This window comes from Musca domestica, unplaced genomic scaffold (assembly GCF_030504385.1).
Source record: "Musca domestica strain aabys unplaced genomic scaffold, Musca_domestica.polishedcontigs.V.1.1 19, whole genome shotgun sequence".
NCBI classification, from domain to species: Eukaryota; Metazoa; Arthropoda; class Insecta; order Diptera; family Muscidae; genus Musca; species Musca domestica.
The window spans coordinates 1,997,776-2,013,133 of NW_026712245.1; the positions used below are offsets into that span (position 1 = coordinate 1,997,776).

Sequence of the window (15,358 nt, forward strand, 5' to 3'; positions counted from 1 at the left end):
ATGGAAGCGGATGTTAACTTTCCGTTTTATGAGCTTAATTGATATTCAAAATTTCGACCTTTTGTTGGGGAGGTACCAGAGTGGACCGATATATTCCATCTTAGTACCAGATTGTGAGCTTACTTGATGTAGTGGTCCGACATTGTCCATTTTCGCACCTAACCTAGCACTGACGGAAATTTTAGAATACGCAAAGTTGGAGCAAAATCGGATTATCCTTTCTCTTTCTGTGCAATAATTATTTTCTTTGACATTTTGTGTGGGACGTACCGAAAGGAGTGGACCGATAGTGCCCATCTCCGAACTCGATCTAAGTTGGACAATTATATTACGATGTACCAACTTTTAATCAAATCGGATACTCCCATCGAGAGTTATCGTGCGCACAAGGCAGACAGACGGAGGGACATCACTAGATCGACTCCAAATGCCCTGAAACGGATTTCATCCAAAGAGACCTAGGGTCTAAAAGCGTTGTTTCGATGAGACACGTTTTGGACGTATCAAATGATATATACCCTCTGTAATCATATGACTGAGGGTATAAAAATTATTTATATATCGAAATTTACTGCGAAAGAGGGGTTAACGTCTTTAAACGCGGAAAAATCGATTGGAAAATAGAGTAAAGTCCTTCCATAGATAGATTTATTTTCAAGGGTCATATGGGGAGATATTCTACAGATGGAAGCCCTCTCATAAATCCTTTGTATGTAGACGAATTTCTACTTATGTAGATAGAAGAACTTACGTGGATAGAAGATCTTACATAGATCCTTCGTAGGTGGTCAATCGTTTATATATCCTCTGTAGATGGGACTCCTTCTATAAGTCCTATATAGATATAAAGTTCTATGAAAGGAGAAGATGGATAAGCTTTCATAGGTCCTCTGTATATAAAAATTCTATTATAGTTCTACGGATACTTCTTTTGGTGTTTTTTTAAATAGAAAACCTTTTATATGTCCTCTATAGATAGAAAATGTCCAATTGGTTCCCAGTGGTTAAAAGGATTTTTAAAAGATTACCGAGTATATAAGGGTTTTTATAGGTCTCGGTAGATGGAAAACCTACTATAGATCAATTAAAGATGGGAGACTTTTCGTTGAACTTCTGTCTATCGAAGACTTTGCACAAAACCTCTGTAGATGAAAGAGCTTTCGAAGGACCTCTGTAGATAGAACACTTATAGGTAAACCTTCCATAGGTCTTCTAAGCGATCATTGATCTGTAGAACTTAACAGGTCCTAGTATATGACTCCTGCATGATAGATAGATGAAAGAGCTTTCTCCAGTAGATAGATCACCTAAAGGTCGCATTTCACAGTTCTTTTGAAAATAGGAGACCTTCCATAGGTCTTCTGTGACATTCTTGAACTGTAGTACTTGCGAGATCCTAGTATATAACTGCTGCATGATAGATCTTCTGTAAATTACCTCACACAGACCCTTAATGATTCTTCCATATGGTATTTTCAGATTTTAAATCCAATACCTTATCTTCTCTCCCCAAATGCAAAATGCTTTAGGTCATGACTTAGATAACACGTTGCAAAAACAAAAAAACTTTTAATAAAGTTTTTTTTTTTGACTTGAACATAATAATAAAGTTATTCATTTGGAAGCACATACAGGAATAGCAACTACAACAACAACACCAAAATAAAATAAAAGTAATACAACAAACAATAAAATAGAGTACAAATGAAAGACACCAAAAACTAACACTTCACAAATGTGAGAAACCTACAACCAACCATACATATGTAGATACATATGTTTGTCCGAATGTTTACACATTCGTTCGCCAGTTGTGTATGAGTATGCATCAGCAGTATAGTATTTACAATTATTGCTTTTTTAGAATGACACGACGATGACGTTCGTCATCATCAACATTTTTGAGCAGCAGCAACAACAACGACTACAGTGATGGGCAAAAATATTGTTACTCAATTAGAAAAGTTATTTCAACTCTCTCCCTCTCTTTCCCACTTTCTAGCTATACAAATAAATAAGGGATATTGATTTCTAAAACTGCTAAGTTTTTAATTGGGCCACCTTATTCCAATTGGAAAATTTTAAAATTGGACAACAATAAAGGGATAAAGCCTGACCATTTTGCAACAACAAAATTGAACATTTTGTTATTTGGACACAATGTTATTAAAATTGAAATCTTCATAAACATTTATTATTTTGTAAAAGACTTTGAAATGTTACATAAATCTTTATATGTTCTGTCTAGGACGGTTGGTAAAATTGAGCATAATTGGTACATGTATAGGCGTGGCTTCCTTATGAAGGAACCGCCAGTTTTAGTAGGTTTTCGTAATATCCAACTGAATTGGAGGAAATTTAGCATTTTAATTTCTCAATTGATGAAAATTCACCCTAATATTTTTCATATTTGAAGTACGCTAAAATCATCAAAATACCGAATATCGGGAGGTACCGGTATATGGAGGCTATACGAAGACGTGGACCTGCACTGACAATTTTCTGTCGTAGGCTGTAGTATCCAATACGACCTTCAAATACGAAATTTGAAACAATCCCGGTGAATAATGTCGCTAAAATCAGGAAATAACCGAATATAGGCTGATACCGATATATGGGGTTATACGAAGATCTGGATCTGCATAGACAATTTTCTGTCATAGACTGTAGTACCCATTAAGAACTTCAAATACGAAATTTGAAACAATTCCGGTGAATAATATCGCTGAAATCAAATAGGTAAAGGTTGTAGTTTCTCAAAATAGATTTGTGACCAAATCGAAAGCCGAAATTTTCAAAATACCGAAAACACCATAGCTATACTAAGGAGGACACCCATATTGAAATTTTCTTGCGGGAAATCGAAGTGCCCAATTGGAACCTGAAATACCAGATAAACTTGGTTGGAAGGTGGGTTCTAAACCCGAAAACTAGGATGAGGCTGAGAATCCCAAATATCAAACGCAAGTTAATTTGTTTGGAAATTACGGCAGAAACGATCAAAATATCGAAAACCGGTAGGTACCATTATATGGGGGTTATGCTGATTCTTAGATCCATATATTCCATTCATGAGTTCTAACTTAATTTTAAGAGACGGGCAGTTGGACAAGGCTAAACCGACAAAGAATTTTACTCTGATCATAAATATACAGGGTGAGATAAGAAAAAACTGCAACGAAGTCAAACGCCGTAATCTTTACATTATGTTTTTAATTTTATTGACTGAAAGCAAAAAATTTCGGAAATAGCATAGCATTTTAGAATAAGTTTAGATTTGTTCGAATTGTTCATCTTTGGCACGAAATATGGCCTTCAAACGGCCAATGAAACCGATACACGCTGCCCGAATGTTGCCGGCGAAGCGCTTGCTTGAGGTGATCGACACTTGCCACGGTCGATTAATACGAGTGGAGACAGACCATCGGCTGTTATGGCGGCCCACAACATCACCATGGCCGGCGCTTGAGTTCTGCTGGCCAACAGAAGGTGCACATTTTCAGCTGACCTCTTTGGCAAGTAAACACGATCATTTTGTTTGTTTACAAACTGCTGACAACGAATGTTTTCTCATCGGAGAAAACCAAATTCGGCCGTTCACCACTTTCGGCCAAGCGAAGCAACTCTTTAGCTCATTTAAGTCTATTTTCTTTCTGTGGCGGTGTAAGTTTTTGCACTTTTTGGAACATCAATTGCTTTACCCCGAGCTCATTTTTCAATATTTGTTCAATGGAATATTGCGATATGTTCAACTCACAAGCCATTTTTCGGCCACTGCGACGCGGGTTTCGATAAAGTCGCTTCTTTGCTTTTCGAACCATTTCTGCTGATGTTGCTATTTTCTTGACGTCGAGCTACGCTACCAGTATTACGTAGCGAGTGATGGTACGAGACATTTAAATGCTGGAGTGCTCTAACGATAGCCACTTGTGGTTTTCCAGCCAAATATAAAGAAATCACACTATCACGCTTGAATTCCATCACGAATAACTTTTTTTTCTGGAAAATTGTCACCAAAATGCTTTTGTACGCTTATAAACATTATAATGAGCTGTCACTGGAATAACTTTAACAGCTGTCGGACGAGTGGCTTAGAAATGACAGTAGTCTAAAGTTGGTTGCAGTTTTTTTCATCTTACCCTGTACATACTTCGTTCGATCTTCGACGTATATTTCGAGTTAGAACAAATGGAAAATAAATTAATATATCCTAAATTTTATAAATTTATAAAGTAGGGTAACTCTCAAAAAAGCTACACCTTTATTCGAAACTCAAACGGTTTCCATTTTAATTCGAATTAGAATAAGTGTCCCAGTAATAGTTTTGCACTGTTTTGAATGTAAATTTACAATTACATTAAATTCTAGTTATTCTTATTTGAAATTCCATATACCTTTAAATGAAAGTTACTTTCCAATTGTCGATATGACATGTCCTTATTGAAGGCAAACCATTATTTGCAAAGGAAAAATAGTTTGAATTACAAATTAAATAATTTAAATATTAATTTAAGAAATTAGAAATTAAATTCTCGATATGGTATGCTTCGAATTACAAGTAAAATTCCCGAATATTACAGATTCTACCTAAAATGTTTCCAATAACATCTGAATAAAAAGGTAGGTTTAGTGTTGCTCCCAAAACATACCGCCTTTTTAATTTCTTCATCTAAAGTGTCCCCATATTTTCACCCGACACTGTATTTTGTTATAATATCTATTCTCAATTTTTTTGGCTTTTTGTTTTGTTTTTCGTTTTTTTTTCTGACTTGACTTGCTTTTTTATTGGCGCTTTTGTGGTGTTCTTTTTGGTGAGCGCCACAAATAATAAAATATGAGAATGAATAAGCAACGGAGAGAGAGAGAGAAAACACTTAGTTCAAGAGAGTAAAATTATTTAGTGGTCATATGAATGTGTGAGTGTTTAGTGCATGACAATGTTGTGTGTGTCGTTGTTGTTGGTTGTATCTATGTGTGATGATGAGGATGATGATTGTGCCCGCCAACAGCAACAACAACAACGACAACAAATAACCGAGAAATAGCAACAACAAGAAGTTGTTCTCACACAACTTGTCTAATTTTCGTTTATACCAATTGGATTCGTTTCTGTTGTTGGATTTTTGTAGTCGTCGTCGTCGTTGTTGTTGTTATTGCTGTTCTTGTTGGTCGTCGTATTCGCTTTCAGTTTTTCAGGCATTTTTCTAATTTACACTTGTGCTCTCTTTATTCGAAGAAACGAAGAATTATGACAAACAAACGCAGACCCACACACACACACATGCAGACATCATATTGTTAATGCACTGATTAAATAGAATACAGAATAATTTCGTTTCGTTATTTTTTCTTCCTTTATACGTTTTTTTTTCTTCGTCTCCCATTGCCTGCCTCTTCTCGTTCTTGTTCTGCGCTACTATTCAATATAAAGTCATTTTTAGCAAAAATGATTTTTTCCATGAATAAGTCATACTGCAGCGCACAGAATGTGCCGTAGAATTACGAAAAACTGCAAAATACTTTGACAGCTGCTTTGGCATATTCCTCCTGCCCCCGCCCTCTCTCTCGGTCTTACACACCCTATGGTACTCTCTCGTCAATGATTTCAGCAAGATGTTATAATGAATACGTCATGTGAAAAATTTAAATCAATTAAATGTTTGTTGTTTTTTTGTTCTTTTTTTCAAAATTAAATAAAAGAAATGTAGTAGTCATTAATAATAAATAACCTGGCTTCTCGATGCTGTTTGTTTTCGTTTTTCGCTATTTTTCGTACTGCTGCTGCGTTTTTATTATTATTCGTTTTTTTTTCAATTCTGCTGCCGCTGTTAAGTCTTCTTTGAAGAGATAGGAGGAGGTAGTATTCCCAAAAAAACAGAAATACAATTTTTTAAAGATTTTTTTGTTGTTGTATCACTCACAGTAAAAAAGTACTACACACAATAATCAAACAACAAAAAGAAAAAGAATATTCACTGCGCGCTTTTAATCGTCAGCGCGGAGGTGAGGCGCGCGATTTAAGGTGCGTAGACTAAATTCAACTACTAAAGTCAATGAGAAGAATTTTTTACAAAACAGCGCGCGGCGGGCACAATTTGAACAATGTTGACGACGAGACGTAGCCGAATACACAGAGGAGACGAACAGCACGAAGAGACGACAGACGATTCACACAATACAATGGACTTTTATGATGGTATGCGGGGCGAGGCGAGGTGTGTGTATGTGTGTGCGGCAGTCACATACAGACCATTTGATTGTGTATTTAGCTTAGCAGTGCTTTTTTTTCTTCTTACTGCCAGTGATGGCAAATTGGATATTTAGAACCTTATGTTCGCTGGGGTTTGTACGAAAATTGAGGGTAATAGTACAATTGGAATTAAATGAAAAGATGAGTAGAACAAGAGAGCCAAAGTATTCGATAGATTAAAAATTCAATTACATTTTAGGGTAAGTGCTCTCAATGCAGCAGTGTTTATACAAGGTGAGATAAAAAACCTGCAACATAGTCAAACCCCATAATTTTTTAATTTTATTGAATGAAAGCAAAAATTGTGGGAAATAGCACCAAATTTTAGAATAAGTTTAGATTTGTTCGAATTGATCACCTTTGGCACCAATCAAAATGCCAATGACACAGTCACACGCTGCCCGAATGTTGCTATGCGGTATTTTGGCCCATTCCCGGGGAAGCGCTTGCTTGAGGTGATCGACACGTTGGTATTTTTAGTGCCATCCTTGCTTTCCAAAATACTCCAGACACAATAGTCCAACGGATTGGTATCCGGAGATTTTGGTGGCCATTGTGCGCTGGAAATGAAGCGAGGAACCTCATTTTGCAACCATTCTTGGTGGGCGTGTGCTGAATGCGATGGTGCTGAGTCCTGTTGGAATGTCCAAGGTCTTCGGCCAAATTGTTTGCGTGCCCAAGGCTTACACCCTCCAGAATATTTTCGCGAAAATATTTTCATTTATTCTGATTCCACGGTTGATTAATACTTGCAGAGAGACCATCGGTTGATATGGCAGCCCACGCCATCACCATGGCCGGCGCTTGAGTTCTGGTTGCGCATTTTCAACTGACCTCTTTGGCAAGTAAACACGATTATTTTGTTTGTTTAAAAACTGCTGGACAACGAATGTTTTTTCATCGGAGAAAACGAAATTCGGCAGTTCACCACTTTCGGCCAAGCAAAGCAACTCTTTAGCTCTTTTGAGTCTATTTTCTTTCTGCTTCGGTGTAAGTTCTTGCACTTTTTGGAATTTCAATCGCTTTACCCCGAGCTCGTTTTACAATATTTACAGAATGGAATATTGCGATATATTCAGCTCACGAGCCATTTTTCGGTCACTGCGACGCGGGTTTCAATCAAGTCGCTTCTTCACTTTTCGAACCATTTCTGCTGATGTTGCTGTTTTGCTGATGCTGATGATGCTGTTTTCTTCCGTCCACTTTCTTGAAGTCGGGCCACGCTACCAGTATCACGGTAACGAGCGATGGTACGAGACACAGAAGCTTTATTCACATTTAAATGCTGGAGTTCTCTAACGATAGCCATTTGTGGTTTTCCAGCCAAATATAAAGAAATCGCGCTATCACGCTTGAATTCCATCACGAATAACTTTTTTTCTGAAAAATTCCGACCAAAATGCTTTTGTATGCTTGTAAATAATATAATGAGCTGTCACAGGAATAGTTTTCACAGCTGTCGGACGAGTGGCTTAGAAATGACAGCAGTCTGAAGTTGGTTGTAGTTTTTCATCTCATTCTGTATACGATATAAATTCCTTTTGTGTGACCACATCAAAGACCCATATCTCTGGATCCGAAGTATTAATTTTATCATTTTGGAAAGGTAAGAGTATCAGCTATAATTTGGCATCAATTTTGTTGACCCCCATAATGGACCTTTTTTTCGACTTTTTGGGGGTTTTATAAAAAATCGGGGTCCAAAAAATCGATAATTTAACTATAACTTCCGAAACGCTTTCAAACGATACCTATATCTTCTATATCAGGTAAGTGGATATGGGTCTAGACCGGGTCTTGAACACGGGCCAAATTTTTGCGGTCCGGGCCCGTCGATCGAGAAGAAAATAATTTCCCGGAATAAGGGTAAAAATACCTACTTCTGGAAAAAATTTGAAAAAATCGAAGAGTTTTTACTAAACTAGAATTGTTCGTAGATTTGGACTATACGACTACTTTTTTCGACGATCCAATTAAGATTTGTAATCTACGTCCAGCTCCATCCTTTAACGGATGTCTAAAAAGCTCTATGGCTGAGGGTATTGACATCTATTCCAATCAGATACTGTAATGCGTACCAAAAAGTGTACACTTGATTTCGAATTGCCATCTCTGATCTGATTGACTTGACTGTCGCTCGCTCGCTGTTCGTAAGTTCATGTTATTATTTTTGTTGTTGCTGTTGTGTTGTTGGTTGTGTAGAATAAAAGCGATGATGTCGGCTGGCTTGAGTATTGGACATGGATAAGAGAGAGAGGGGCGTATGGTTGAAAATGTTAGTTCTGTACTTTGTTGGTGTTGGTCGTGATGTTGTAGTCGTTGTTGTTACTCCTGCTGTTATTTGATTTCAGAGCGTATGTTTGTTTGTTTTTTTTTTTTTTATTTCGTCGTCGTCGTCTTCTTGTGCTGTTTCTTATTGGGAAAGGCAAGCCAAGCAACAAACAAGCATACATAATAGCATACCATAGCACAGAACACACACTAACACATTCTCATGCAGCAGCAACAACAACAACGACAAGAATGAAACAAGAAAAAAAACGACCGAAAAGAAACGATAAAATGCATTAGTTTTTGTATTTCCCAATACTATCAAAAAAATAAAAGCGAGACGACGAAGACGTTCGTTCGGTTCGGTTTGTTGCGCTTATTTGACATTTTTAGCATGATTTATTGAATGTTTTCTAGTCGAATTGTTTCTTTTTTTGTTTCGGGGGGTAGGCTAGCTGCTGCTGCTAACTATTTTGTTGTTAGAATATGTTTTTTTGGTTTGTTTACAAATATCTTTAACTGAATGTCGCAAAAGAAAACAAAAGTATGTTTCGAAAAACAAGAATAAAACAATGCAAAACTAATCAAAAAGGAAAGGTGGGAGAAGAAGAAGATACAATTAAATTAAAAACAGTTTAGTTGGTAGATTAAAGCTTAATTGTTGTTGCCGATGATTTTCGTAAAAATAGACAAGCGTATAATTGATGATGTTGCCATATCGGATAAGGGAAGAGGGAGAGAGAGAGAAAATGGGATTTTTCGATGTTGTTGTCAATAATGCCCAATTGTGATCAAAAGGGGGCCAAGTGTAATTTGATATTGTGACCGTCTTGGAAAATATGAAACATTTAAAATATTCTTAAGAAAAATTGGAACAACTCCAGTTTTGTAAAAACTCTTCGATTTTTTCGATTTTTTTCATGAGGTAGGTATTTTTACTCTGATTCCGGGAAAATATTTTTTTTTTGGGGGTCGGACCCAGGAACCCATATTTTTGACCCGAAAGTCCGGGCTAGAGCCGGATTCACATATCCGATATATACAATATAAGCGGTTCGGAAGTTATAGTCAAATTATCGATTTTTTGGACCAGGGTTTTGTATAAAACCCCCAAAATGTGGAAAAAGGGCCCATTATGGTTCAACAAAATCCATGTCAAATTATAACTGACCCTCTTACCTTTCCAAAATGTTAAAGTTTTCTTAATTTGATACTTCTTGTAAGTAGCCGGTCTTCGGCCGGGGTTTTGGATTTCCTCCTCTGGGTACGCTCCACATCGACAAACGCGAACCAATGTTTTCAAAATTTGACACCTTTTGTAAATAGACGGTCTTCGGCCGGGGCTTAAGCTTTTCTCCTCTGGGTATTTGCCACACCGGCTAAAGTTTTCTAAATTTGATACTTCTTTTAAAAAGCAGGCCTTCTGCCGGCTAACGCGAACCTATTTTTTTCTAAATTTGATACTTTTATAAGTCCAGAGCAAGCTACGCGAAACAAAGCTTTTTTTTATTGAAAACATAATTTTAATGAAATGGAAAGACCCATAACTCTGGTCCCAGGGAAGGTATTAGCACAAATTATAGCTATAATTCTGCAAATATTTTGTTCAACCCCATAATGAGACCTTTTTGGGTATATTTTAAAAATTAGGGTCCAAAAAATCGATAATTGGAGTATAACTTCCGATCCGCTAATAAATAACCCAATCATGTGACTACTTGTTTGTTAGATATTTTCATAAGCTACGCTCCGCCGGGTCCCAGGTCCGTCCCCCCAAGAAAAAAATAGTTTCCCGGGATAAGGGTAAAATCATGGTATAATGAATTCAAGGTAGGGCAGAGCTACCATATGATTTAAATTTTTTTATTTTTCTAGCTTAATATGTCAACTTCATTTGCTTATGTGTGTGTCTTCTTTTCAATAATTAAAAATTATTCAGAAAATATTAAAATTCTCCTACAGTGACCATATGAAATATAAATCTGGCCACTGTGGGAATTCCAGATGGGTTTGGATTATGAGAATAAGTGGTCTAGGAGCATTTTCGATGCTCTTTCCGAAAATGGACACCATAAAGGCGCATCCCTAACCATTTTCCCACAGTGGGTCCAAACCCATTTCTCCTACAGTGACCATATGAAATATAAATCTGGCCACTGTGGGAATTCCAGATAGGTTTGGATTATGAGAATCATTGGTCTAGGAGCATTTTCGATGCTCTTTCCGAAAATGAACAACATAAAGGTGCATCCCTAACCATTTTCCCACAGTGGGTCCAAACCCATTTATCCTACAGTGACCATAGGAAATATAAGTCTGGCCACTGTTCTTGTTCTGGCCAAAGTTCTTATAATTATTAATTTTTAATACAATTCATATAACATTTTATTGTTATATTATTTTCATAATTTTAACTTTTATTTTCTTTCACAACAAGCACTTTTGAGTTAAATTTAAATTTACTCTCACGAAAATGTAGTTAAATTTAAATTTATCTCTGAGAGAAAACCAGTGTTGGTAAGCGAAAAATCAAAGTAGTAGAATTTAAATTTAAATTTATTTTCACGCACATCAAAATGTACAGTTTTTGTCGCGAAATAAACCATAAGAGATATATAGAACATGATATTGAAAAGAAATTTTGACCATTCATTCAGTTTTCGCGGTTTTTAATTATTTATTCAAAATCAATGCAACAAGTTGTTTGCTTTTTTATTGTTTTGATAGTAATTCTGACATTACAAGCCAAACAGGTAGACCTCTATACTTGCAATTTTTTCAAAGTTGACCTACCTTCTCTTCATTGTTCCATGGGTAAAATAACCTATCACTGGAGTGAACTAGAGTTCAACCCGGGACACGTCCCATACCTACTACTGGAAAAATAATTGAAGAGTTTTTACTGAACTAGAGTTCAGCCATTTCGTGTCCCGTCCACGACAGGGGTAAAAATACCTACGCGTGAAAAATCAAACACATTCTACTTAAGTAGAATTTTTTCCAATATTGTTATTTTCCGACTTAATCTGCTAATTCTACGACATTTGCTGTAATCTTTACTATGCTTCTACTTATTCAACTCGTTTATAAATTTGTTATAAGAAAAATTCCGTCACATTATAAAAAAAATCCCGCCTTTTGCAATAAATTTCATTAAAAATCTGGCAACTCTGCGATATGCCATTTCGTGAAATTTGACATTAACTTCAAACAAATGATATCAATCAATGAATTGCTATTCTTTATTCCCATACGCCTCTAATTTTCCACAGGAATTTACAGAAATATCTTCAAATTTAAAACAATACACTTCAAATTAACATTTTCCATCAATAGACGATTGTAAAATCAAAGCAACGCATGCCCCAAATGTACCGAGACAAATTTACGCGCACTTTTTACAAACATATGTTACAAAATTGTTCAGCAGATTTCAAATGACAGACTGGCATTACAAAACTTAATTAATACGATAAACACTTATTTCACTAACAATATTTAATGATTTTTAATACATACTTGCACTTTTTCTCCTTAGCGTTATCCAACGAAGAAAAAAAAAATTATGTACTTCGGATTTTAATGATCAGCTTCAAAAAAATTTTTTGTTCTCCTATTCCACTTTATTTCTCGTTTCCAATTAGAATGCACTCATACACTTTCATAATCATCAGCAAACAGTGTAAAGTAAAACCGAATAACAAACAAAAAAAATAAAAGCGAAAAGCAGGCACCACTCCTACTCCGCACACAATCAATCGATGTACTCGTATTAGTTAGGTTGTTGTTGCTGCTGGCTGCTGCCGCTTTGCTGTTGTAGCTTTTATTCGTCTTATTTTCTTTTCTATTCACATTCTCGCCGTTTACAACAAGCACCACACACACACACACTCACTCTTATGAAAAGTAAATCAACTAATCGGCCATAAAGAAAAGATATCCACACAAAAAATATCCGACCGCGCAACCCGAACGCCAACGACCAGCCACACGTAACAATCGTTGCTTTTTAATGCCACATTCATTGATTTGTTTGGGAGGGGGCACAAAAAAAAAAATAAAGTAGATTTTAAATTTTCCCACTAAAATTTGTTTTTGTTTATTTTTATATTTATTTTCTTGTTAGATTAATGCACATTTTATTGGCCACAAGAAAACAAAAAAACTCATTAAATTCTTGTCTTATAAGATCTTTTGACATTTTCACACATTAGTTTCATTGTTGCAGAATCGAAGTTACCAACAACATATTTCTTTTTTTTAACACAATAAAAATCAAAAAACGGTGTATTTTTTAAATGTTTACATTATTTTTATTTACAATTTTATCTGTATTCCAGTTGAAATCTCTGTTTTGTTGGAACACAGAACACACAACGTTCGATTGTGTTGCTTCTTCTTCTGTTGTTTGGGGACAACTTTGGCGGTGAACTGTTTAAGTTGCCGCCGTTAGCAATGTGACGCGGGGCTATGCCACAAACGGCGTTAAACGCTATGTTTCAGTCCCCATTGAAAAACAGTGTTGTCAACGCCATGGTAGAGGAATAAAGGTAGATGCCTCAGCCCTTGTGAACATTGATATGTCAAAAATAAATAAATAAATGAAATATTTTAAAAAATCTGCAGAAATAAATTAATTTTAAAATATGTTGTTAAAGAATACTGTTTTTTAACAATCTTAGTAAGTTTGATTTTTTTCCTGATTATGTCCGACTTTTGCCAATTTTATGTAAGTATTTATGGTTTTAGACAATAAAAAGAAAATATTGTCAAAATCAATGATTGGAATAAACATTCATTGCGGGGGTGCATTAAAGTCATTAACCACTTTTGACATGGAATTGAACATTTAAAGGTGAGAATACATTAAACGCTTTTTGAATGGCTTAAGCTATCTTCGGAAAAGAACAAATGAGCGTAGAGTCAAAATCGAACTAAGTCAAGCTAAAACTCCTTTGTTCCCCTACGAAGAAGCGAAGTGAGATAAAAAAAACTGCAACAAAGCCAGCATCATAATTTTTACATTTTTTTTTAAATTTTTTTGAATGAAGTCAAAAAATGTCGGAAATAACAAAAGATTTTAGAATAAGTTTAGATTTGTTCGAATTGGTCACCTTTGGCACGAATTATATCCTTCAAACGTGGGTGGCGCGTGCTGAGTGCGATGGTGCTGAGTCCTGTTGGAATGTCCAAGGTCTGCGGCCAAAATGCGGCCCAAGGCTTTAATACACCCTCCACAATAGTTTCGCGATAATATTCGGCATTTTTTCTGATGCCACGGTCGATTAATACGAGCGGAGAACGACCATCGGCTGTTATGGCGGCCCACACCATCACCATGACCGGCGCGTGAGTTCTGGTAGCCAGACTTCACGATCATTTTGTTTACTTACAAACTGCTGGACGACGAATGTTTTCTTATCGGAGAAAACCAAATTCGGCAGTTCACCACTTTCGGCCAAGCAAAGCAACTCTTTAGCTCTTTTGAGCCTATTTTCTTTCTGTTGCGGTGTAGGTTCTTGCCGTCGTTTCCCCTTATAATTTGACATTAATATGTATAGCTTTGATGTCAAGCTGCTTATGTACCTTCACCTTTTTTGTTGTGGGATTTATCCGATATTAGTCCCAATAGAATCACTGCTTTCATATATTTTAATGTATTTCATGTGACTATGACTAGTTTTTTACTTTCATTGGCTTTCCCGCTGTCAATATGAAAAAAAAAATAATTAATATGTCATAAAATATTTTTATTGTACCACGTTGGGCGCCATCCGTTACTATTCCCAATTGATTTTTCAAAACAGCGAAAAACGTTTGTCTGATTTGCTCCTTAAGCTCATTCATTCATTCATGTTATTGAATGCTCTATACTTTCGTAATAAGAGGAGAAAGGCCTTATTATAAAGTTGTATTTTTCTTATTCACAGTTTGCCGTAAATTATTTGCATAGAAATCTTTTACAGCCTGTTCCACGATGTCGAAAGAACACGTTCGCACAACTTTTACACGACAAACAGCTGATTTCCGTTCCACTAAAATCCATCAGAACGAAAATTTGCACGAAAATCAAAGCGAACGAAAACGTAAGCGTTTCAGTGTAATTTTGCGTTCCACTATCTTTTTTCTTTCGTACGCATGCGAACACAAATGTCAAAATCAGTCACTTGTGTGTTTGCTGTCGAATGATAAAAATTAAGGAAAATTGTTTTAACATAAACATTCCTTGATTGAAAATGGAAAGAAAAATGTAAGTAAAAATAATAAATGCAATTTAATCTGTGAACAACAAATATATATTTTTTTATATTCTCAATTCCAGCACGAAAAAACTACACAGCTGCGGGCACTAGTTGAGTATATGGGGGAGAATCCTAAGTTCGCCAGAGGAGTGCCAATTTTTGGAAGCAGCAGGCAATCCCATGAAGACCACTGGAAGACACAAACCTAGAAAAAATCATTTTTTTATTATTTCAAAAATGTAAAAATACAATCATACTTACTGGTTGTTAGGTACTTCAAATAAATTCGAAGCATCTCTTAAATGCCTCCGTGGCACAATTTGAACCTCCTCCTCATCATCCATAAAAAATAGGGCTACAGAAATATTCATTTTTTTTTCTTTTTTAAGAACACAAATAATCTAAACACAATCACTAGAAATTTTATTTTGTTTGTTTATTTACAATTTGTTTGTTTACAACTGAACTGTCAGTTGAGACAGAGCCACTGCTGCTTTTTCGCGTTTAAATTAGACATTTGGCGCTTTTTTTGCCTTATTTCGCGATTAATTTTGCCAAAAAATATTTTGCAACACTGAATCACGTAAGGCTATGC

The 15,358-nt window shown here is 35.9% G+C and overlaps 1 protein-coding gene and 1 long non-coding RNA gene across 7 annotated transcripts in view; one reads left to right on the forward strand and one right to left on the reverse strand.

The window, feature by feature from the left end:
• The window catches only part of LOC101892959 (PR domain zinc finger protein 15), a 54,581-nt gene extending 41,714 nt beyond the window's left edge, over positions 1-12,867 (reverse strand). For 3 of the 6 annotated variants that reach the window (XM_059121125.1, XM_059121124.1, XM_020036141.2), the window contains exon 1: positions 5,730-6,253. The gene's annotated coding sequence lies outside the window, so the exon portion shown is untranslated. Of the gene's footprint in view, positions 1-5,729; positions 6,254-12,040 lie in introns of those variants that run through there. The other 3 variants (XM_020036140.2, XM_059121123.1, XM_059121126.1) reach the window with 3 other exon arrangements.
• Positions 12,868-14,485: 1,618 nt separating this feature from the next.
• LOC131802049 (uncharacterized) lies at positions 14,486-15,066 on the forward strand. Its single transcript, XR_009342018.1, has 2 exons — positions 14,486-14,771; positions 14,844-15,066. It is a non-coding gene; the product is annotated as an uncharacterized LOC131802049 (long non-coding RNA).
• The last annotated feature ends 292 nt before the right edge of the window (positions 15,067-15,358 follow it).